At 37.8% G+C, this 25,415-nt stretch overlaps 1 pseudogene across 1 annotated transcript; it reads right to left on the bottom strand.

The window, feature by feature from the left end:
* Positions 1 to 13,049: 13,049 nt before the first annotated feature.
* On the bottom strand, positions 13,050 to 19,238 carry LOC143626239 (sodium/hydrogen exchanger 1-like; annotated as a pseudogene). The gene is made up of 14 exons (XR_013152400.1): positions 19,179 to 19,238; positions 17,992 to 18,260; positions 17,267 to 17,385; positions 16,226 to 16,324; positions 15,759 to 15,818; positions 15,621 to 15,667; positions 15,338 to 15,532; positions 15,215 to 15,261; positions 15,031 to 15,097; positions 14,814 to 14,914; positions 14,618 to 14,719; positions 14,381 to 14,519; positions 13,975 to 14,037; positions 13,050 to 13,746 (listed from the first exon to the last, which is right to left on the bottom strand). The product of XR_013152400.1 is annotated as a sodium/hydrogen exchanger 1-like (transcript).
* Positions 19,239 to 25,415: the final 6,177 nt, after the last annotated feature.

Genomic DNA, 25,415 nt, shown 5'->3' with positions numbered 1-25,415 from the left:
ATAATGCATCCGCGTGGAGTGATTTCCTTCACGGTTACCCTGAGTGATGGAGTTCGCTCAAGGACTGAGGAAGTTGAGTTCTTAGTCCTGCCTGCAACGTCGAAACATGACATCATCCTTGGACGAGAAGCCATTGGTGACTTCAACGCTCATCCGTCCACAACTCATGGTGCGGTAGGGGTTCCAACCCGCACCGGCGTAGCGATAATCCATGTCAATAGACATTGCTTTGCAACTGAAAGCTCAAAACCTAGCAAGATTCCGAAACAATCTTAGCGAACTGAACCGAAAAAATGGGTTTTGAACAAGAAGTTTTCTGATCAGACTATCACAATTGGACCTGCTATCTCTGAGATAGTAAGAACTTTCTTGAAATAGTTGCTATAAAAAAACATCGATGTCTTCGCATGGCAACCTGCGGACATGACCGGTGTCCCGCGGAGCATTGCGGAGCACAAATTGAGGGTAAACCCTATGTTTACACCAATTGTTCAAAAACAACGTAAGATGGGTTCGGAACAAACAAAGGCAATGAATGAGCAAGTTCAAGACCTCTTACAGGCTGGAATCATCCGACCAATTCAATATCAGACCTGGGTCGCCAATCTGGTTATTGTTCCCAAAAGCAATGGAACATGGCAGATGTGTATAGATTTCAAATACCTAAACAAGGCATGTCCCAAGGACTGTTATCCATTGCCTGAAATAGACCTAAAGGTCGATGCTGTGGCACCGTTTAAACTCAAATGCTTCTTGGATGCCTACAAAGGCTACCATCAGATCCGCATGGCTGCGGGTGATGAAGATAAAATAGCATTTCGTACCGATCAAGGCACATTTTATTACAAAATGATGCCTTTTGAACTAAAGAATGCGGGAGCCACATATCAAAGATTAATGGACTTAGCGTTTAAAGGTCAAATTGGTTGAAATTTGGAGGTTTATATGGATGATCTTGTGATCAAAAGTGTTGAGGAAGATCAGATGCTAAGGGATATCGAAGAGACATTCGAAACCTTAAAAAGCATCAACATGAAGCAGAATCCAGCTAAATGTTCGTTCGGGATGGAGGAAGGAAAGTTCCTCGGTGTAATTGTCACAGGTGCGGGCTTCAAAGCTAACCTAGAAAAAGTTCAAGCTGTAGCCCGCAAGCCTTCTCCCTCCTCCCTCAAGGAAGTTCAGACACTCAATGGTCGATTGGTTGCTTTAAATCGTTTCTTAGCGAATCATGCAGCCAAGTCTTATCCTTTTGTCTCAACACTAAGAAACTGCCTCAAGAAAGCACAATTCAGATGGACCGCGGAAGCGGAACAGGCTTTTTTGGAGGTTAAAAATGTTTGATGGAATTACCTACGCTGACAGCACCTCATGCGGGAGAACCTTTAACGATGTACTTGTCAGCATCAGACATTGCTAACGATGTACTTGTCAGCAGAGGCAAAATATTCAATGTTAGAGAAACTTGTCTTAGCATTGGTCTATGCTGCCCGACGCCTCCGCAGATACTTCCAAGGGCATCCTATCAATGTTTTGACCGGATACAAGCTCCAGAACGTCCTCAGCAAGCCGGAACTGTCTGGGCGATTGGCCAAATGGGCCTTCGAGCTAGGCGAACACGCGATAGAATACAAAACTAGACCAGCAATTAAAGGACAGGTGTTAGCGGACTTTGTCACCGAAGTCCCGCAACACAAAGAGAAGGAATGTTTGATTGAGCAACAACCCTAAGCGCCTCCGGAACTAGGACAGATTTGGTCTTTGTTCACGGATAGGGCTTCAAGCAGTGAGGGATCTGGCACAAGCTTCAGGCTAGTCAATCCCGAAGGCCATGAGTTTACATACGCCATAAAGTTAGACTTCAAGAGTACTAACAATGAGGCAGAGTATGAAGCTTTCTTGGCGGGTTTACAGATAGCCAAAAAGCTTGGGGTTAAACATTTGGAAGCCCGCGTGGATTCCATGTTGATTGCGGGGCAGATCAACAGCACATATGAAGCAAAGAATGACATCATGGCTTCATATGTGTCACAGGCGAAAGATTTGATGCTTAAATTCTCCTCATGCAAGGTCATCCACATAAAAAAAAGTGAAAACAAATCAGCAGATGCTCTTAGTAAATTGCTTCAACAAATTTCGAACACTTCGCCAAAGACATCCGCATTGAAATAGTGGACCGCCCGTCTGTTCCCCAACACCAAGTTTTAGTGATCCAAACAGGAGTGGAGTCCTGGAAGACACCCATTACAACATACTTGTCATCCGGAGCCCTCCCAGAAGGAAAAGCCGTGGCCCAGAAGATAAAGCACAAAGTCTTGAACTATCAGATACATGATGGTGTTCTATACCGACGTTCCTTCCTCGGACCACTACTTAGTTGTGTGGATGCCGAGGACACGAACTATCTAATCAGAGAAGTTCATGAAGGCATATGGGGTCTTCACGCTGGCCCGCGTATGGTCGTAGCAAAGTTAATGAACGCCGGATACTATTGGCCAGGAATGCATCTGGATGTTGTGCACGAAATCAGAAAGTGTGATTCATGCCAGCGTCATGCTCCTAACACGCTACGACCAAATAATGAGCTCGTTCCAGTCACTTAAGCTTGGCCGTTCTAGAAATGGGCTATCGACATAATGGGACCTTTCCCTGAAGCTCCTGGACGCGTTAAATTTTTTATAGTAGCTATCGACTACTTCACGAAGTGGGTGGAAGCTAAACCGGTTGCTTCCACAACAGCAACAAGTGTTAAGAAATTCCTGTGGGAATTCATAATCTACCGGTTTGGTCTTCCTCTGGAACTCGTTAGCGATAACGGAACTCGGTTCGCGGACAGTGGGCTACAAGAATGGCTAAAAGAATTACACATTTCTCAAATCTTCACCTCTGTAGCCCACCCGCAATTAAATGGTCAGGTTGAGAGAACCAATCGGACCATCAAAGAAGGAATGAAAGCAAGGTTAGGGACTAAACGGACGGGTTGGGTTGGGTTGATGAATTGCCCCATGTACTATGGGCCTTCCGCACCCAAAAGAATTCCAGCAATTCTGAGACCCCCTTTAGTCTAACCTACGGCATAGAGGCCATGATTCCGGCCGAGATTGGGATTCCATCCACCAGAGTTCTTTTGATCGATGATAATGATCATGAACTCCGGATGAACCTTAACCTCCTCGAGGAAAGGAGAGAACTAGCATCGATCCACGATCACAATTACAAACGCCAATTGCAAAAATATTATAACTCGCGGGTCCAAAGATGTGGGTTCGATGCAGGAGACTTTGTCTTCCGCAACAATGAAGCCTCCGGGAAAGAGCCTCCGGGCAATTTGGCCCCAACTTGGGAAGGACTTTATAGAATTCAGAAAGTTTTATCTAAAGGTGCCTATAAGTTAGAAAAGTTGGATGGGACTGAGATCCCTGGAACTTGGAATGGGGCCCAACTAAAGAAATGTTATATGTAATATGTTTTTTTTGGCCTGCGTGCCTAATTAGATAGTCACAAGCTATGTACTTTCATTTTGTGTAATTCGGCTTATGCCTTGTTTATGGAAATTATCGCTTAAGTCATTTACGACTTGTTTTACTATGTAATCTTTTATTAGCATACAAAGAAGATCCTACAAACACTTATATTATGAAAATAAAACAAAGTGTACCGGATGCAACAAAGAAACTTCTTTATTCATGCAAAAGAGATTACAACAAAGATCAATTACAAAGAAAAAGAAAAAATCTATCTATAACGCGACGTTATCATGTCCCGCATCCTGATCTCCCGCATCATCATCATCCTCTTCATCTTCTCCGTCAAGGTCAAGGAGAACTTTTAGTTGCTCCATGCTATCCTCCTTGTTCGCAAGTTCGGATATCTGCTCCGCCAAAGAAAACTTCAAAGAATCAAAATCCTTTGTTTTTTGTTTGAGGACGACAACAGTATCCTGGCCAGCCAAAATGTATTCCTCAGGAAGCCTGGAAGTTGAACCAAACTGATAACCTTCTTGAAAACCCAGTTGGCGACCAACTTGCTTGGAAGCTTTCAGAAGGACAGCTACACAGTTCCCAAGTTCATCACTCGCCCGGACATCGGCGATGACCTGTTAGAATAAATACATATAAGTAACTTCAAACACTGAGATGATTTACAATAAAGAAAAGATACATACCTTGGGAATCCCTTCTGCTAACAGCCACTTTTTGTCCGCCTTAGCCCGGACAAGATCCATCTTGTGGCCAGCACACTCTAAGGCCTGATCTCGGTTCTTGGCATTAAGATCCGACAAATGCTTGTCCTTGGCCGCCGATTCAGCTCGTAGAGCCTCCACTAATTTGGCTTGTTCATCCAATTGTTTTTGGAGAACAGTCCTGGCTTCCTCGGCGGCGGATCGAGCAACCTTCTCCGCCTCCAGAGCCTGGCAGTTTTCCCGAGTCTCATTTATAGCTTTAAGAGCTTCCTCCTTGGCATCGGATGCGGAGGCCGCCAGATCATCCCACTCTTCATTCATCGCCAACCAGTCCCATGTTATTTCCTGAATGGTGGAAATAGTATTCGCCAAATGATAAGAATTGGAGTTCAGTAATTCTTGGCGAATACTACGGCGACGCCACTCCCTCTCAGCGGGAGGAAGACTCTCCCACAGATATTCAAAGCATAAGTCCACGTCGCGAAATGTCGAATCTCGACGTAGAGACCAACGCGGACGATGTAGGGTAGGGTCTTCCTCTTGAGGAGCTGGAGAAGTCTGAGGAGCATGGGGAAACATGCTCACACCTCCTTGATCTTTAAAATGATGAACATTATCAGAAGGTGACATACTGACATGATCAGTATTGACAGCCTCCTTGTCCTTTAAGGGAGAGTCGTCCGCCACGACAATTGGCTCCTCGGCAGTATTAGTTGGTGGCGGCGGAAGAGGAGTTGAGCTCTTTAAACCCGAAGCACCTTCAGTAAGGTCATCCAGGTCTACTGAATAACATTAGCAGTTGGTCAGAAATATATTCAATTCATAACAGTCAACAAGTGTGAGAAGCAGTTAACTTACCCAAGGAAGCGTCTTCCGCGTCAAGTTGGTTAAGGCGTGCCCCCAAGGCAGCAGGCTTTGCTTTCTTGGACTTCTTTTTTGGAGCAGCCTTGGCTGGGTTAGCCTTGCGCTTCCTAGCCACTTTGGAGACACCCGCATCACCTGCTTGATAAGTGTCCTCTGGGATGACATCATCAGGCGCATTGCCCTCCGTAGCAGTGTTAACATCGTCGTGACCCGCTGACTGATTGGTAGTGTGGCTCTTTGGCGGGTGAGACCTGCAGTTGAGTCCACAACGTTGTTAGCATCAGCCGAAAAACTTCCTCCGCAGAGTGATGACTCTTCGCTGGATGAAAAGAGTACAATCACTCCGCTGGAAGTAATATAAGTCACGGGTCGGGGTTGTAAAATGCCCTTACCTTTCTGGATGCATTCTTTAACATATTCCTCACCTTGGGCGTACATCGCCTCAGAAACTATTGGTTCCAAGCGAAACGCGGTGGAAAACAAAAAGTTGGTGCTGGTGCACTCCAAAAAGGGCACATCCCTAGGATCGATTGGGCGGCGCACCATCATTCCCCCTTCTTGATCCAACAAAGTGTCGAAGGCGGAACCATCACCTGTACAAATAATAACACAAGTTAGAAGTTGGACGTTTATTAAAGAAAGTAGAAGTAACATCAAGCTTACTCTTGTTGGTCTTCTCATAATAGGGCTCCCACTCAGGGAACGACCATAGACGGCTCATCCGCGCACTCACCATCACTCCCTCATGGATAGGGCGCATGGGAGTCGGCGTGGTGGTCAGGGTCGTGAACCATGGCTGACCCTCGTGATCAGCAGCCGGAACCACCGACATGGTTTCCTCCGCCTTCCTGCGGGTCATTGGGAAAGGGATAATTTCCTCCCTGATCCAGAAAAATTTCGGCTTCCAGCCATGTAGGCTACGGTTCCATTCCGTACCTATAACATACTTCCCGGTGGAGGCAAAACTGTACCATCCATCGCGGAAGGTCATTTTGTAGAAAACGGCAAACATGCCGACAGAGGGTTCAAAATATCGAACTTGACAACAGAATTCGAAGTGTCGAATCCTCAACATCCCAAAAGGATGAATCTGAGATATATGAATCCCATAAGTCGTCAAGATCGATTGGACGAACTTCGTCACTGGAATACGGAAGTTCCCGGTCGTGAAATGGTCCACGTACACTGCCATTTTCTTCGGCGGTGGATGAGTTGCAACAGAACCCTTCGCTGGACGTTCTGGTTCTCATTCAAAGGCCAGACCGTAAACGTTAATGACGTCATCAAAATCCTTCTGTTTAAGATTTACAACGACGTCATGAATAGTGGGGGTACCCTTTTTCTCTCAAACCATTTAAACAATATGAACAGAGAAATCTCAGAAAATTCAAGTCTTGAGTATTTGAAAGAAGGAGAATTCGAAAGTGGTAGAGTTGAATGGAATCACAAGTGATCTATTTATACTAATCGCAATTAATGCGACTGATGGAGTGCCAGAGGAGAGAGAAAATGCGGACCACCAGATGATTGACACGTCAGGCGGGAGATTCAAGAAATTGCAAACACGCTGTCAAAGGCGTCATATACGTTTAATCAGTTGTCCCCAAGAAGTTTCTTTTCCTGCCACGTCATCATGATTATCTAACTTTCAAAAGTTTCAAAATTCAAAAAAAACTTCTAAGGATATTTTCTTTAGACAATCGAATTTTCACAAAGGACACAAAAGTTCATTTCCATTTAATATCCAAAAGAGGGTTACAAAACAGACGGAAGAACAATTACAAAGATTAAAAATCTAGCCTAATCCTAGCCTACAGATTTAAGCCGCTGTGTCTTCCGGAGCCTTCGGAGAAGTGTTCTCGGAGGAGTCGTCCTCAGACTCATCACCCAGATAGATCTTCAATTGCTATACGCCGTCATTGGCGGAAGCAAACTCCGGAAGCATATTCTGGAGCGGGAAGACCAGGTCATCATGTTCTTTAATCCTTATAGCGCGTTCCTGCTTGACATCATGGCAGTGAAGAGGATGATCTTTAAACGTGCGATTACTCTGAGCATAGGTCACCCATTCATTACAACCCCTCACACGTCCAAGCGAAGAAGAGGCAGCCATCAGATTAGCAAAGCTGTCAGTTAGCTTTGTACTTCCCTTGATGTGGCGGATGACCTGTCAGAAATAAAAACATAAGTTTTCAATATCAAAACGAGAGATAAGGAATAAACATAAAAGTGGGAAAACTTACAACATCAACTCCTCAAGCAAGGAACCACTGATGGTCCTGTTCCGTGCGCTCAGCTCGCATCCGGAACGCTTGGGACGCCGCAGTTGTTTCCTCTCGAGCATGCAAGAGGGAGTCATAAGCAGCCTGCATCTCTGCAGCATTTTGTCTTTGAGTTCAGCTTGTTCCCTCTGCAACCTCAGCTCCGCCTCAAGCTCTTGGATTCGAGTGCCTTGATGGGCCACTTGATTTTCCAAGGCCGAGTTTGCTTCTTGAGCCCGGGCCAAATCATCTTTTTCTTTTTGAGCCTTTGCCCGGGCAGCCTCAAGAAGGGAGTTCTGCTTTTCACAGGCTTCCTTCCATCGACGAGCAGCGGTAGCGTTGCGATCCTGCTCACTCTTGAGGGCGTTCTCCGCGTCCGCCTGCTTCCATTTAGCAGTATGGGCCGCAACACGGTGCTCCTCAGCCTCTTTCTTCGCAACCTCAGCGGCCCGATGGGCTTCTCCCAGCTTCCCGCCCATGGTACGCCATTCATGTAAGATTTCCTAGATACCGGCTAAAGAATTAGCTAGATGATAAGATACGTTTGTATGAAGGTCGTGGCGGGAGAGGTCACGTTGGTACGCCATCTCAGCAGGTGGCTCACAATGTTTGACAAAGCTCATACAGGTCCCGGGATCAGAAAACCGGGACCCATTAGTAATGTCCCAAGGAGGTACAAACAAGTCAAACCTATCTCCCAAGTTCGCATCCCCATAGTAACGAGAACCTGAAGGTTCAAGACGAACTGGGAAAGAGGAGGACGAGGAGGAGACTCATTAATCCTGTAACCCTCCGCATTCACAGCAGGGTTGTCGTCCTAATCACCAGTGGCACTTCCAGTCTGAAAAAGATAAGCATAACGATTATCAGTTTCAGACTGAATGATGGGCTCATCTATAGCAGTACCAACCGGAGGAGTCGGTGGCCTTTCTCCGGTAGTCGTCTCAACCAGAGGAGACGTTGGCCGGTCTTCCGTGATAATCTCAGTAGGTGGAGTGGGAGGCTTGTCCCCCGCCCCTCTCTCTGGAGGAGGAGATGGCTGCTTCTCAGTCTGAGGAGTCGGAGTGGGCAACCTTTCAGACACATCTTTTGAAAAGATCAACGGATCTGCATAAAAAGTTACACTTAGCTAACACCCCAAATTAGTAAAGTACTTAAAGGGTAATACATACCTTCTACTGTATCAATGCATTCAGCAAGACTGTACTGTGGCTTCTTGGGACGATGAGTTTTTTGTTTTTTCTTCGAAGGTCCCGCCTAAGTGTCCGCAGTCTTTGCGTCCGCTTGACTTGCCTGAAAAGCCATGAAAGCTCTCTTCTTCTCTAACTCTACCAGTAAGTGAGAGACTGAAAAAAATTCAGAAGTATTGACATTAGAGTTTCCCTCTTCTTGAGAGGTGGAAAATTCAGAGTTGTCGTCATCATCATCGCTTGATGATAGAGTGGCGTCCGAAATCTTAGGCTCAGCACGCACCTTCTTTGGAAAGAGGAACCGGGACTTGGTTTTCTCAAGAATAGGTTGGTCCCCTGCTTCGCGGATGCTTTTGCGGACACAACCTCTATCCTCAAAGAGGGCGTTAAGCATAGAAATCCGACCTGAGAAGATAGAAAATCAGTCTTAAAAAGCGTCAAAGAAAAGAAAAGGCAAAGAGGCAACTTACTTTCATTCAAGTCAACAAAAATAGGTTCAAAAAACTCTGAAGGCCATAAGCGGCTCATGCCTGCCCACACTAGGGCTTCCTCAGGCAACGCCCGCATTGGCGTTGGTTCCGCCATAAGGACATGATACCACTCACGATCTTCATGAGCGCCTGTGATAACGTCCGGAAGAGCGCTATTAACCGGGCGACAAACCATGGCAACAGGTACCACGTCCTCAGAGATCCAGAAAAACTTATTGCGCCAGTTGGCGGACCCCTTCTCGACTTCATAGCCAAGACTCCTATCGGAGAATCCTTGACACGTAAACCAACCGTCACGATTGGCAAGACGGTAAAAAACCGGAAATCGGTCAACATGTGGTACCATGTCACGTGCTATACATACAAATTCATAATGTCGAATCCGCATTACAGCACGTGGGTGCAATTGGGATAAATGGATCCTGTAAGCAGTTAGCACCTTCATAAAAAATTTCGTTATGGGAAAACGAAAATTCCCATAAACGAAGTAATCTGAATAGACAGCCATCTTACCAGGAGGTGGTAGACTGGCTATAGAACCTGGGGAAGGAAATTCCGGCTCCCACTCCGGTGGAATGCCATACGTCTCTAATAACTTCTCATAATCTGAATAGTCCCACGAAATTTCTATCTCGTTAACTTCAGTTTGAACGTTCGACATTGCAGAAGGTTTTGATGAAAGGATAAATAAGAAAGTTCAGTGCTTTATCAGAAAGAAAGCAAAGAAGATAATCAGCAAATAAAGGCGATAAAACTTCAACTAGAAAATTTCTCTCCCTATTTATACCCATCGCAATTAATGCGATGGGATATGAACAGTAGAGAGAGAAAGTCATCTCCTAATCGTCAATCGCCACGTCACGCGGGAAATTCGAAAAAGAGAAAAATTTGCACAGTCGGGTACAGTGACAGCCGTCATAAACGTTCCATCACCTGTTCACGTGCCAGCGAGTGGCCAACTTGTCCTTTTTTCATGATAATCTATACCAACAGAAGATATTTTCTACCTAACTTCAAAAATTCAAAAACCCCCAACATACATTAAGTCCAGAATTTCACCCGCATAAAGACTTCACACGGAAGAAACACTGGACTGGGGGACTTATAGAGGTAGGGTACCAAAAAGACCCAAATACCCTTAAGTACCACCCGCGGGTTATAGAGGGGCTCCTCACATAACACCCGCGGGACATATGGATCACCCGCATATCACGGTAGAGGAAGAACGTCCTCGTACCACACGCGGAAGCATCCTGGCACCCTCAGAAGTCATCCGCAGGACATGACATTTGCCCGCCAGAATGACCAGAAGGCAATGCCAATGGGACAGTTGTCACCAATCAGCTATCTTCTAGAAGAATGACCACGATTGTTACTTGAAGAATACGTGACCTACCAGCCAATAAGCAAAGGACACCTGGCCAGGTTGTCATAACCGTGCACATGGCCAGGGTGCAATCCGTCCTATCATTGGGCGACGCGTGTCCAGGTTGTTATACCCATGCACATGGGACGTATAGCTTAACCTATCACAAGAGAACACGCGTCCAGGCGGTTATTGAGATCTTCTAGAAGAGAACAGTTGGCCCAATCATCTTTCTACATCCTTCGGCTATAAATACCTCTTTAAACCATATGAGGTACACATTCATTCACTCACAATCATTCTGACTATACTTAGTCTGTTTGCTTCAGTACTTTCTCCTTTACGAACGTTACTGATTCTCACGCCGGAGGGTGGTTACAGGAAGACCCCTCCTATTGTCCTTCATGTAACGAGACTCACGGTGTCTGTTTTGCAGGTTCCGGTCACTAGACTTTGGGAAGTTATACTCATACTATGTTAGTAGTTATCTGTATTTTACCCTGTGGACTCATTGGATCCAGGACCCATACTCGGGGATCGGATTCGTGTTTCTTCAACAATGCACAAGTTTTACAGATTGGAAAAAACTTCATGTTAAGCTCGTTTTTTATTTTTATAAGCTATAAAAGTGTCATTACTATTCTTGGCGTATACTAATGTATATTTTGGGTTTAGTGACAGTTCCGTAACTAATTTAATCCATACCGCGTGTTGCTTAAACCATAAGATGTAGGTATGGCGATACTGTTTGGGGTGTTGTTTCAGTCAAAAATTAACGAACTAACTTTTGATCAAATTAGTGCGTGAGGTGGAGTGCTTGATGGTAAAATGAATGAACACAGAGATATGATCACGAGGGAAAAAACCCCTTGATTATGATAATCTTGTCTCGGTCAAAAATTATCAACGTAATCTTTGGTCGAATTGCTCCGGTCAAAGATTGACAATGTAATCTTTGGTCGAATTGGTACTTGATTATAATAATCTCCGACACAAAAACCCCCGGACGGTGAAAACTATCACCGTCAGTATTATTAATAGTAAAAAATGGTGATTACAAGTGGTGGAGCTGATAAGTGATCGTAAGCTATGTGTTACAGTGTTTGCTAGTAAGCTAAGTCGTGAGAGTGTGTGTTCTAAACGTATCTATCAGCTCGTTTAAATAAGAAAAGGTTACAACAGATATTCCGAGAAATCCGGAAACCTTAGACTAAGTCTTCCACTTATCCCTTGCTGCCCACGTTTAATTTGACGAAGTCTAAAGCACTAGCCGTTGTAAACCCACGTTCATATTAGCATATTAAACACGTGGTCTTATCTGCAAAACAAATAGAACAATAAAGGACAGTTGGATATCCCGAAGTATAATCCTCAGAACACTTGTGTCGGCAGGATAGGCTGAAATCCCTAACTAACTCTCCGAGTATCCCGGAACTGAAAGAGTCTTCCAATATAGCCGTTGGGGAACTCTTCTTTTGAGTCTATCCACGTTCTTCAATGTTCATCCCACGTCTTTGACCGATTCTTTTGGGAGTTACTCATCAAACGTGGTCCCACACATGCTAATATTAACTATAAGTGCGAGATTTCAGCATAATAGTCAATATTTGACCATTAACCATTACTTGGCCTTTAATGCCAGCGGTTATAACTCATTCCACACGTTTTATGTAACCACCAACCGTGTATTTCGCATGGATTAAATCAACAATTAATATATGCAATTATAAATCAACACCAAGAGAGAAATATCTATTTATTAGCATTAATACTCAGGATACTAAACTTATTCGAGAATCCTGAACATATTCGGGATCCTGAGCATAGATCCGACTATAAAATTTGGGCCCTAACAAGTGTTTAGAGATTTTTTATTTTTTATTTAGTGTCGGTGCCGTAACAAACGTAACTGATATTAACTAAATTCGTGTCATTGTGTTGTCGCAACGCAACATGTTTTGTTACCTAGTTTTCTTTAAGACCGTACTTACGTTGTTAGGACCAAAACAAATGAATACAAAAGATAGTTTGGTGTTCAAAACTTCAATCATAGTTGTTTACTTTCATTCACTATCTCCATCACTACAACTTAAGGGGTGTTTGAGATCTCTTATTTTAGCTCATAGTTATTTTAAGTTATAACTTTATAACTTATTAACTTATCATCTCATAATTCACACAATACCAAACATTTTAACTTTTTAGTGACGATACAAATTGTTACTTAAGTTAAGTTGTTTATACAAATTTACACAATAAGCCCTTTCAGTATTACAGTATTAACAGTTGACATTCATTACCCTAAGTATTAAGTATTGTAACAAACAAGACGATAACCAAGAAATATCATTAAATTAAGCATAATCCTGGTGGATTTATTTATTTTACTATTATTTTTTCAATGTTATTTGTAATAAGATAAATCTTAACGTCAAGAATCAAATATCGATCTTTCTGTCCAGTATGTAAAGAGCAATCGCATCTAGTTTGATAGCATTCGTGAGTTCATAATCATTGAAACCGAAACGAATAAGCCATATCGAGATCATACGATTTGGCTTTGGTTTAAGGTTTGAGATTCGGGTTTGATGGTTTGTTCGACCATTTGTATGTCGATACTAACCATGTAACCCGGTCCTACAAAGCGATTACCCATGTATAATATTTATGTGTCATGTTATCAAATTAAAAAAAAATAATGCAAACTCATAGTTTTGAAGAGAAAACATATAATAACTTTGAAAAAAGTTATCAAAAACCATATAACATACACAAATTATACACAAAGGCATAATCTACATTCTTTCAAGTCATAAACTCACCACCTTAAAACCAAAACTCATCACAAAGCAACAAACTTGATCTATCCTACAATCACACATACAAATACCATCATTTCAAACTTCAAAGACACAGCTTCCTCATCCAACCTATTAACAAAAAATTCTGACTTAGATCTATTCTTCGGCTTAACCGGTTTCTTCTTCTTCAACAAGATTATGTGAGCTTTGATGAAGACTTTGTTCCGTCGGTGAACCAGGGATGAAGGGCACGAAACCCCGACCACCAAATACGGGACGCATAAACGCGTTATCGAATTTTCTCCAGTAATAATGGACGGTGTGAGTTGGTGTTGAAAGGAGCATTCGTAGACTGGAAGGTCGGGGGACGTCGATTTCTGAATCCTGACCGTTTAGAAGTGGTACGATGAATGATTTAGGAGTCGTTGGTTCAGAAGATATCATCCGGCTTAGGTTTTTGGGTGCGGGTAGCAACAGTCTCACGAGAGGCTGCGTGATTAGACCGATACCATGGTACTGAAAAGGACAACCGTGATGGTGCTTGTAATCATGATTGCGTTCCCAGGCAATGTTGTATGACCTTCCCTCGTAAACTGCATGATGGTAGACATAATTTACAATTTCTGTAGTGTGTAAATAAAAAATAAAATATAATGGGAATAAACAGCCGAGGTAGAAAACCTTACATCTGCCATTACCTATGGGGATACTATATTACTATTTACATGATTACATCCCGATTATAATCAGTTAATATGGCAAACAGTAACAAGTGAAACAATTGCAAAAAATAAGAATACCTAAAGAAAGAAGTTACCAACCTGGTTATAAGCAAGAGCCATAGACACAGCACCTCTCATAAGACCAGCCCACCATATTAAAACCTTAAGAAACACAACAAAGAAATAGACAATCAAAGAAGTTAAGGATTTGTGTGATATGTCAGTCGAATCAGAGTCATAAAACCAGAATAGTGAAGATGTGGCAAAATGGGCATGTCGGGTAATGTTTTTTAGTATGGGTTAGGTAGACTTAAAACACTTTTTGTACATTCGTCAAAAAAACTATATATAATTAATATGTCTGAACAACATTTGGGCCCATTTAACAATATTCTTTTTAGCTAAATTTTTAATTGATCCGTTTGACATAAAACATGACTCGAATCGACCCATATATAAGTGAATCTGACGAATTTTCCACCTCTACAATAAAGTAAGAACTTACTTGCTGCCTGAAATCGATTTTCTCGTGGTGGGCCTTTTTGGTTAAATTGGATAAAAATGATAAAGGAAAGACAAAGGCTGCTCTTCCAACCAAAACCAATCCCAATAAAATTGCACTCACTTCAACCGATGTCCCCGGGCTGACAAACCATAAACAAACACCAACATGTTAAACTTGCATTATTTAAGCTTGATTAGTAAATAAGCTTCAATTTATAAACAAAAAAATAGATTGTACCTGTCTTTCACAAAGCTCCATTTTTCAATATCCAAAGCATCCATACCAACATAAAGAAAGATAAATAACTCAGCAATAAATGACAAGGTTGCAAAGGCGTGCCTGCAAATATTGGCAAGTAGATACAAATGAACTTATTAAGTTTTGTAACAATAGATTAATATAATAACAGTATTAACTAAAAGAATAAACATACTTGGTTGTTACTCTGGATTTCTCTGTGACATTATGCCAAGTGTAATGGGACATCACAATTCCACAGAAGAACACCGTGAGAATGCCACTCAAATAGAATAGCTGCAACAGTCAACGACCTTTAAGTTTTAGCAATCTTTTTTAATAAACCACAACCCGAATTAACCCATTTATAAGTAAACAGGTTGAATTGCAAATAAGCAAAGAGGAAGATCTACCTCAGCTAGCATGTAAGACAGATAAGCCATAAGTATCATGATAGCAACTTCTCGATCAGTTGAATGCCTATAATCCAGCAGAACAAAAAAGTATTATTGCCATTAATAATGTATATTAGTGTAAGCATTAGTACAGTTAGGCCCATTAGTATCCCAGCCTATAGGAGACAAAAAAACCGCATACCTTCCAAAATATAGCTTCTTTATAATATATGCACTTAGTAGCCCAGCCTGTAAGAGTCAAAATAAAACATTACATGGCCATACAAAAATATGAAGATAACCGGGGTGGGGGTCAAAGACTCACTCCTGCTCCTAGAAGTGTGCTTGTGATAAATAAATAGAAGAAATTCCCAATCAACTGGAGAACAACAGTTGTTGTGAGCTGAGATAAATCAAAGTTTTGAACTGCATTGAATATGACAACTGATGTGGCATCATTCACAACGCCTTCCCCGAACACCAGACTGTACAATAAGGGGGTCTGATCTTGGTTGAGCACCTAAAATGCTAGAGTAAAACATTAGATACATTAGCATCTAAAAATGTTAATGATTCTTGTTAAAACAAATATATGGTGCTCTAAGTACCTGCAAGGTGCAAACAGAATCGGTTGCAGAAAAGATTGCACCAATTGCTGGAAAGAAAATTGAAAGTTAAGCAAACAAGAAGATATTAAACAAATTGCAAAAGAAAATTTTGAAGGAGAATTAAAGATCAAGTGATACCAAGATAGTCTCCAAGCTCAAGATTCCCGATATTCATCTTTTTGAAAATTTTTGTAGAAGCTATCAACAAATAAGTACAACTTCTTTAGATTGAATAGTCATGCAATGTTTTTATTATGATCATAAACCAACAAATACTTTCAACTGAGAATAAAAATATAGGAAAATCAGATTTCAGTTTCAGTTTTCAATATGAGACATCTTATAACGATTTTGTCATTATTATTCTACAATTATCTATAGTGCTACATAAAAGGAAACATTAACGCGATGTGACTATGTTTCCTATATACTATGGTAAATTTATTAACTTAGTAAATGATAAAGACAAAAGCAAAGCAGTTTTGTCATTTTGCAAATAAATATCTCAATATACTACGCAATTAATAAACAGATTATCAACAACGCGGAACATATTTACAAATATATATATATATGCTTTAACCAAGAATGATGGACGTGCTTACCAAATGATATGATGGTGAATGATATCACGGTACCAACAGCACCAAATAAAACAATGGTCATGAAATTGCGAAAAAAATTGTTTCTTCTTAACCTGGAACCTGTTTGTTTTTATGGAAAACAGAAGGAAAGACAACATAAGGTAACAGCTAATAACCATGCAAAAGTTCAAATAACTACAATACTAAGCTTGTGTACTGAATTTTTAATGACCACGTTATTAACGAGTAGTTACGTTTTATTTGATCTTAAAACTTACAACAACAGAGCTATTAATTGCACATAGACATCTAAACTTTTGGTTGTTGAGAGAGAAAAGTATTCAGACTGCTTCCCATATATCTCCAGAAGTGTTAACACATTCTTCTTTTGGAATACCATATGAAATCGATTAACATAAATGATATTTATATGATTATGCAATTAATACATGGCCATTTATTCTCCCTGGGTGTTACAACAATATTGTAAAACTAAATTCAACGGCCATTTCACACTTCTGGAGATATATGGGAAGCAGTCTGAACTTCTACTTTTTTTTTGGCTTCAAAGCATAAAAATTACACTTCATGTGGGTTTCGCAATAGCAGTTATGGCTAAATAAACCAATCTATATGATAACAATGAAAATACAGCAAGATTTTATTAAATGGTACTTAGTGAAATCTAACACAAGGCAAGAATCTAATGATCTGGATCAGCCTAAATCAAGTTAATTAATAAATGCATGCTAACAAGATAAGGCACTTTTTAAAATATAAAGTATATAACAAGACAATGACTGTTGCTCTCAACTTCCCATTAATGGCATGAACTAAAAAGTGTGTTGCTTCTTAAAAAGACTGGTCCAAATCTTGACATGTCAGTATGTCACTATAAATTAAGCAAAGTACAAGAGACAGGACAATTTATAGCGATAGAAACTGTTAACTGTTAAGGAAATCAAGTCAACCATAGATTCTTTCAGCTTTGAAATCACAAACAACCTATAGAACAACATAATTATTTTCCATATAAAAGGAAACTAAAAGCCTAAAACATACCCAGCATTGAAGATGATTGGTGGAAGAAGATAAATGAAGAAAAGATCTTCACTGAAGACCAGAAGATGTGAACTTGTTCCTCCACTTATTAACAAAATAACAACTCCTGTGCAGAGACCCTGCCATCCAATTAATCAAAAACATAAAACAAATCATTTTAAAACCCTTACCATCTTCATCAATAAATCATTTTCAAATTTAGGGGTGTGCATGAAACCGAAAAAAACAAACTGAAGCAAGGAATTAACGGTTTGGTTTTATGTTTTTGTAAAACCAAACTTACTCTTCGGTTTTGGTTTTGCATGTAATAAATAACAAAAAATCCGAACCAAACCGAGCCGAAATTATGGATTTCCAATTTTTTATGTGAAGTAATTTTTAAAAATTTAATAAATACGTAACTCGAATATTTTAGCTTAATGCATAATAATCAAAGAGTTATTAACAAAATGATTTGGACCCAAATTCATTATTTTGGGACTTAATTTTTCAACCCAAAATTTTCAAGCTAAAATGGCAAAACCGTAAAAACAAAACCTGAACTGAAACCGAACCGTTTTAAAATTCAAATACCAAAGTTTCGGCTTTTGGTTCGGTTTTAGCCCAAAACCAACCCAAACCGAACCGCGCACACCCCTAATCAATCATAATCCACTAGAACTGCAGATTCAGGAGTCAGGACCACTAATTAAAACCAATAGATCAGCAAACACCCAAATACTTACAATGACAAGTGCAGTAATAGATTCATTCATCCATCGATTCTCCTCAAGAAGATGGCCGATCACGATACAAGCACACAAAAGCGCAACGAACAAGTTCATGGACACAACCGAAGAGTACTCAGAGGTAGCCAATGCATTGCTCCCCATCTTCGAAATCAATGATCCCAAATCAAACACCATCTTGGCCAATTAATTTGGCCCGTCGAACAACAAACTTCAGCAGCAGTTAAAGCGGAATCTCAAATCACCAAATCAACAATTCAGTAAACCTAATAGAATATCAAAAAACAACTTTAATAATAATAATTTGGCTGGTCGAACAACAAACCTCAGTATTAACACGGAATCTCAGATTACCAAATCAACAACTCAGTAAACCTAATAGAATATAAATAACCAACTATAACGATAATTTGGCCGGTTAAAAACAAACTTCTGCAGCAGTTAAACCGGAATCTCAAATCACCAAATCAACATTCAGTATTCAGTAAACCTAATAAAATATCAACAACTTCAATAATAATAATAATAATAACTGCATCAGCACATTACACGCAACACATGAAGCATCTATAAAGCTAAAATTACCGGAAACTGTAGCGTAATTAGGTCAATGGTGATCTCAAAATTTTGAACCTCAGATCACCAAATCAACAATCCAGTATTCAATAAACCTAACATAAAATCAAACAACAACTTCAATAATAATAATAATATTATTATTATTACATCAGCACATTACACGCAACACATGAAGCATCTAATATAGCTAAAATCACCGGTAACTGTAGTGCGATTAGGTCAAATTGAGCTTACGAGCAGAAAACATAATCTCAGAATTTTGAATCTCAGATCACCAAATCAACAATTCAGTATTCAGTAACTATTCAGTAAACCTATTAAAGCTAAAATTACCGGAAACTGTGTGGCGTAATTAGGTCAAAGTGCTCAAAACTTTGAATCTCAGATCACTAATTCAGTAAACCTAATAGAATATTAAACAACAACTTCAATAATAATAATAATAATAATAATAATAATAATAATAATAACTGCATCAGCACATTTAACGCAACACATGAAGCATCTAATAATAATAATAATAATAATAATAATAATAATAATAATAACTGCATCAGCACATTTAACGCAACACATGAAGCATCTAATAATAGAGCTAAAATTACCGGAAATTGAGGCGTGATCTGTCTGTGCGATTTCAGAACTGAAGTTGAGATTCGAATCGTGAGTTGATTTGCTTCGAGACAGTTCGAGATTGAACACGAGTAGAAGAAGTTGCGCGGAGTTGAATTGAATTGAAAGGTACTGGAAAGCACGTTGCACGCGTAGTGTTCAACTGTATTTTGGTCGTTATATATATATATATATATATATATGATATTCTAGATCGTGACTGTGATAGAGAGGACGACGGGATATTTTCAACTTATTTCGACAGATGGCTGGCAAAACAGTTAAAAAGTTTATTTTAATTTTTCTGTTTTTAACGTTACGTGTTAGGCCAACTCTCATTTTAAACTTCAAAGTTTAGTTTGTTTGTTCTCACCAGAAACCGTACCGTTGATTGTCACTTGACAATCATTGTGTCACTACAAATAAGTTTGTAAACGAACCGAACGAACACCTAATCGAACACATATTTTGTGTTCGTGTTCGTTTATTTAAAAAATGAACAAATATAAATGACATATATGAACAAACGAGCTTTTGAACATGTAAAACAATGAAAACTTGTAAGGTGTAATGTATTATTTATTAACTGTATATATAGGAGTGGGAGATAAATACAAGGAAATATAATCAAATACAATCTTCTATTTATGGTAACATTATAATACTAAAACTCTGATAATATATTTTATAATATTCTCTAATAGAACCCGTGTAATACATGGTATTTGCCAAATAAAAAAAACTAATAAAGTTAATTATTTGAAATAAAGACTGAAAATAAAAGGTAAAAAAGAAATTAAACATATAATGCAAATAATAACAATAATAATAATAAGTATATAATCTCAAATTTACATTCATATAAAAAACATAGAGAGTGATTAAATATTGCTATGAGTTCAATACTATTATGAGTTCAAAGTAGTAAAAACAAATCAAATGGCTTCACAACAATAATAAAACCAAAAATTTATAAGTGCATAGAATAATTTTGTACATGTCATATGAAAGTAACTGCCATGAAAAATAATCTTTGTATATGATCCTATTTCTTTTGTTGAAATTGAGTATGTGATAAATATTTATGAAATAAAAAAAATCCGGAATTGATGGTTTCCAAAAAACAAACAACTTGGATTATAATTTTTCAAAAAAAACAAGAATTGCAGGATTCTAAAATTGTTGAATTCACGAGCCCTTATTGTTAAAAAAAATGTTATTTTTTTTAATGAAAGTAAGGTACACATTGAGCATAATTTTAGGTATTAAATTGTTGTAAATTATCATAAATGTGTGCATAATATCTTAAAATATATTGAAAATGTTGTAACTAATGGGTCAAACCATTTTCACCCATGACTCATGAATATCATGAATTAAGGATAAGAGATGTTAGAAGATTAAGAGAAAATTTATGCTAGAATTAAATGTGGTTAGCACAATTAAGCATCATTATTTTTGTTTATTAGTTTAGTAAGATAATAAGATGTAAATGAACACAAACAAACATAAATAAACACGAATGAACATATATAAAACCGGATGACTCTTCAAGATTATATTTAATTGTTTTATATTAATAGTAAACAAACATATAACATAAATGAATGAACGAAACATGTGTTCATGGTCGTTCATCTAATTAAACAAACACAATTTTTCTGTTCATGTTTGTTCGTTTATTAAATAAATGAACGTCCAATCGAACAGTTCACCGAACGTTTGATTTGTTTAAAGGCCTAACCAAAAGAGCATATATAACTCTTTGGCGTAACACACGATAAGACAAAAACCCGGGTGGGCTCAACATTCGAACTGAAAAGCTCGCAACGCTTAGCTCAATCCCTCATTGCCATAATATAACAAAAGTGACACAAGCGGGAATCAAACTTGGGTATTCACTAGAGAACCCACGCCTCCTACCATTAGGCCACAAGTGAGACAACCAGTTAAAAGATGATCGAGGTAACTACATTGAAAATAAGAAATTGATTTCTAAATGATCGTGTTCAAGTCAACATAACAAGCTTAGTAGTTGATGTGTTTAACTGTATGTTTTTGTAAACTTTAATAATAAATACTGTTATAATTAAACAGATCTGGTTTATACATAACTATTTTATGTATACATTTATTTTTGGTTGTAAAGTGTAGCTTTAAAGTATGAATATACAAAAAGAGAACTATATTAGGTAATCGAGATGTGTACGTAACTACGTAACATGTGGGGTTCAGGTTTATACGTATGCTACAATTTTGGTGTGTGCGTGTCACTGTGTCGTTTAACATTCGACATATTTATAAACGAGTTTGTACCTGGCAGCATGTGCAAAGTTTAACATAAATTAGGCATGTTATCAAATGATGTATGTATTGCATAAGAGGGGTAAGTGGGTAACATGAGGAGTCGACTACTTTATTTTTTATTTTTTTTAATTATTGGCTTTTAATACTCCCAAGTTTACTGTTTGATGATAACACTCTCAACTTACACTTTAAAACCCACCACTCCCAACTCTGACCTTATTTGTTTCTGGCACTCCTGAACTTAACGGACCCTAACTCCGTTAGTTTTCTTGCTGACGTGGAAATTATAACACACATGGCATGCTTATATGGAAATTAAATACCAACTAACTCCATATATAAATCAGCACCTACCTCCGCCAACCACCACTGACATCCACCACCACAGTAACACCTAAGTTCAATCCCTACTTTTATATACCACTTAATTGGAAGCCCTAATTTCACCACCAGTTCCATCATCAACACCAACCTCGACCATTGACAGGCTCCGCCATCGCCGGATTCCACCACTGACAGCCTCCACCACAGCCGGCCTTTTACTCCGCCTGTAAGCAGGCCCGACCCAAAGGTGTGGCAAGGTAGTCGACGACCATAGGCCCGACACCCTGCTAGGCCCGATTTTTTTTTTAAATTATATGTATTTTTACGAAACAAAATATGTATAATCAATGTTTTAACACAATTACATAAACAATAGTTTGGTCTAGTGGCAAAGAGGTATGGCAAATAACCAAGAGGTTGTGGATTCTAATATTGTTTGAGACATTTTTAAGTTTATTTTTATACAAAAGTTTTTTACATAACTCAATTTCATAACCAAGTAAGCTCACTTAAAATTAAATTGTTTAAATCCAACAAAATATTCCTTTTATTTAAAGCCCCAAAAAAATTTCGCCTTTGGCTCAAAAATAATTTCTTCTTCTCGGAGCCGGCCCTGCCTGCAAGTACACAAATTTCAGATATGCGGGAACACAAATTTCATAATTGCAGGTAGAATTGCAATTGGTGGTGGTTGATGATGGGGCGTGTTAAAGAAACTTGATGGTGAGGTGTTAAGTAAGAGAAAGATGCCATGAAATTAAGAAGATGACTTACATTTGAATATTGGAAATTGAATGAAAGATGCCATGAAATTTAAGAATAGGAATTACATTTGAATATTGGAAATTGAGTGGAAGGAATTACATTTGAATAGTGATTGCGGAGGCCGGCGGTGGTTGGTGGAGGTGGTGATGGAGGTAGATGGTGGTCGTCCATAGGTGGTGGAGGTGGGTGGTGGTATATTATATTTATATGTAATTAGTTTCTTTTAAGAGATATTTAATTTCTACATAAGCATGCCACGTGTGTTAAAAAGTGCCATGATAGCAAAAAAACTAACGGATTTAGGGTTCGTTAAGTTCGGGAGTGCCAATAACAAAAAAGGACAAAGTTGATAGTGTTGAATACCGAAGTAAAAATTGAGAGTGCTATCATCCAACGAGTAAACTATGAGTATTAAAACCAATATTCACAATTTTTTAACCATGCAACTATAAAGTCTAAAGCAATAATCTATTTTCTCAATAAAAAACTTTAAGTTCCTATGAACACATTCAGTGGTAAGGAGTTTTCCCCTCATTAAATTGATGAGGTCGAATCATATAGCGTACTGGTTGATTGATATTAAATAATATATCGGATTAAGCCTTGGTAAAAAAACAAAGAGTTAGATGCGTACATTACATGACTACTTTGTTTTTTAAAATGCATACCCTGATATAATTAAATACTTGATAACTAAATAATCTATGCATTTACAGGTTTATATAAGACTTGGCAATTGGCATTTCAATATTTAGTAATAATAGATAATATATTAAGTTAAGTTTAAATATTTGAAATAGTTCAAAGAAAAATGTTTTTTTTTTTTTTGGTATTTATTTTTTAGAACTCCTCTAGGGAATTCTTAGAGCTAAATATATTACAATATCTTTTTCAAATCAATCATTTTAATTCGTTGGCATATGACACTATGTGAGATCTTTGTTAATAACAATAATCTTTAAATGTCAACTTTCGTTGATTAATAATTCGTAAACGCTACACATTAGAGTGCACGTTCTTCATTAACAATCATATTATTTTCAAAACCATTTCGAGTAACTAAGTGGTATTGAGTATGTTCACATGTTGTGTGGTTATCTTAAACAAATGTTATTACTTGCTTAGGAGTTAGGAGTGTCAAAAGGGAAAGCATGTCATACGGATAAACAAACACACTATGGACTGTTTAAAATTAAAATATTAAAGAAATAAAAAAGAGGGTATTTTTACCCTTGATTTAACGTTAAAAGTTAGATGGGGTTAGCGATTTCAATTGAAATAGCCACATTCATAAAAAATCAATGTTCCATAATCCATATGCACACAAAAAAAATATTTTTTTCTTATTGTTGAAATCGAAAACTATATGAATAAGTTAACTTGATTTTTCATCTATATACATAGCATACACATGTTATTATAAAAACACAAACAAATTAATTTAATGGTTTTCTTTTAATACATATAACCTATGCATCTATACATATATAAGTAACAAACACATCATTTTGAGTAGAATAATTATCGGTAAAAAGTTAAATGGTTTATATAATTGTTTTTGCGCTCATAAATTGTAATAATATCATTTTATATACATGTATGTGACTTATGGCTTATATTCATAAGGGTAAGAAAAACTATAGAACTTAACACATGCATGATGTGTAGTAGACAAACAGTTCAAAATATATTTTAAAAAATCTTAAAAATTAATTAGTTTAATGATCTTTTATGTATATAACATACGTAATTATGTAAGAAATACAATTTTTTACAATGAACCATTGATAAACAACTTTAAAAGAAAATTTTGTTGTTATTGTTAAACATAAACATATATAAATGCTTTCCTAAAATACTTCTTACAAAAAATGAAACTTAGCCGAGATCATTAAAGTGAACCAAGAATATTAATATCAAGTAATGATCAATTTTTTTTTAGGGATTTTCTAACGTGTGCCCTTAGGATACATGTAAGAAACATTAATTAATGAAATATTTAATTGAAACTATAATTTTATATTAATTACATTCATCTTTTAATAAGTATCATATTTAACATTATATTTTTTTCTTTCTAAATCTTCCCACCATTGATGACTACTAAATAAAAGTTTTCTAATTGACTAATTCCCTCTAAAATTACTATTTCATTTCCCACAATTTTTATATTCATGTATATGTAAAGAATATTCAAATATGAAATTGATTTTTTTATACACTCAAACTAACATTGACTTTTTAATATTAAAATATAAATGAATAAAAACCAAACGAAGAAGCAATTTCATTATCATATGATAACAAAAGAAGATGTGTTTTCAACATTTATAATGAAATATGGGGTTGCAATCTACTTCACCGTACATATTAAGTTTTCATATAAATGTTAAAAATGCATCTTCTTTTGTTATCATATAATAATGAAATTATTTATTATTTTGGTTTTTAAACATTTATATTATAATTTAAAAAGTTAATGTTAGTTTGAGTGTACCAAAAACATTCACCTTCATATTTAAATAGTCTTTACATATAAATGAATATAAAAATGATGAGAGATGAAATAATAATTTTAGAGAGAATTTGAAATATTTTATTTAATGGACATTAATGGAGGTAAGATTTAAAAGGAAAAATATAATTTTAAATATGGTAGTTACTAAAAGATAAATGTAGTTAATATAAAACTAGTAGGGTACCCGCGCGATGCGGCGACGGCAATTTGCAATGCGGTAGTCGTTTGTGTTGGTTCATAAGTCAAATCATGATATATTGTATAATAGTATTTTAGTTAGTTAGTTAGTTTTGTTATTCATATAATATTTTACAAA

This window comes from Bidens hawaiensis, unplaced genomic scaffold, assembly GCF_021521415.1.
Source record: "Bidens hawaiensis isolate Kalapana, Puna unplaced genomic scaffold, B.hawaiensis_p1.1 tig00004283_1, whole genome shotgun sequence".
Taxonomy (NCBI): Eukaryota; Viridiplantae; Streptophyta; class Magnoliopsida; order Asterales; family Asteraceae; genus Bidens; species Bidens hawaiensis.
This window is presented reverse-complemented; position numbering and strand designations above follow the sequence as displayed.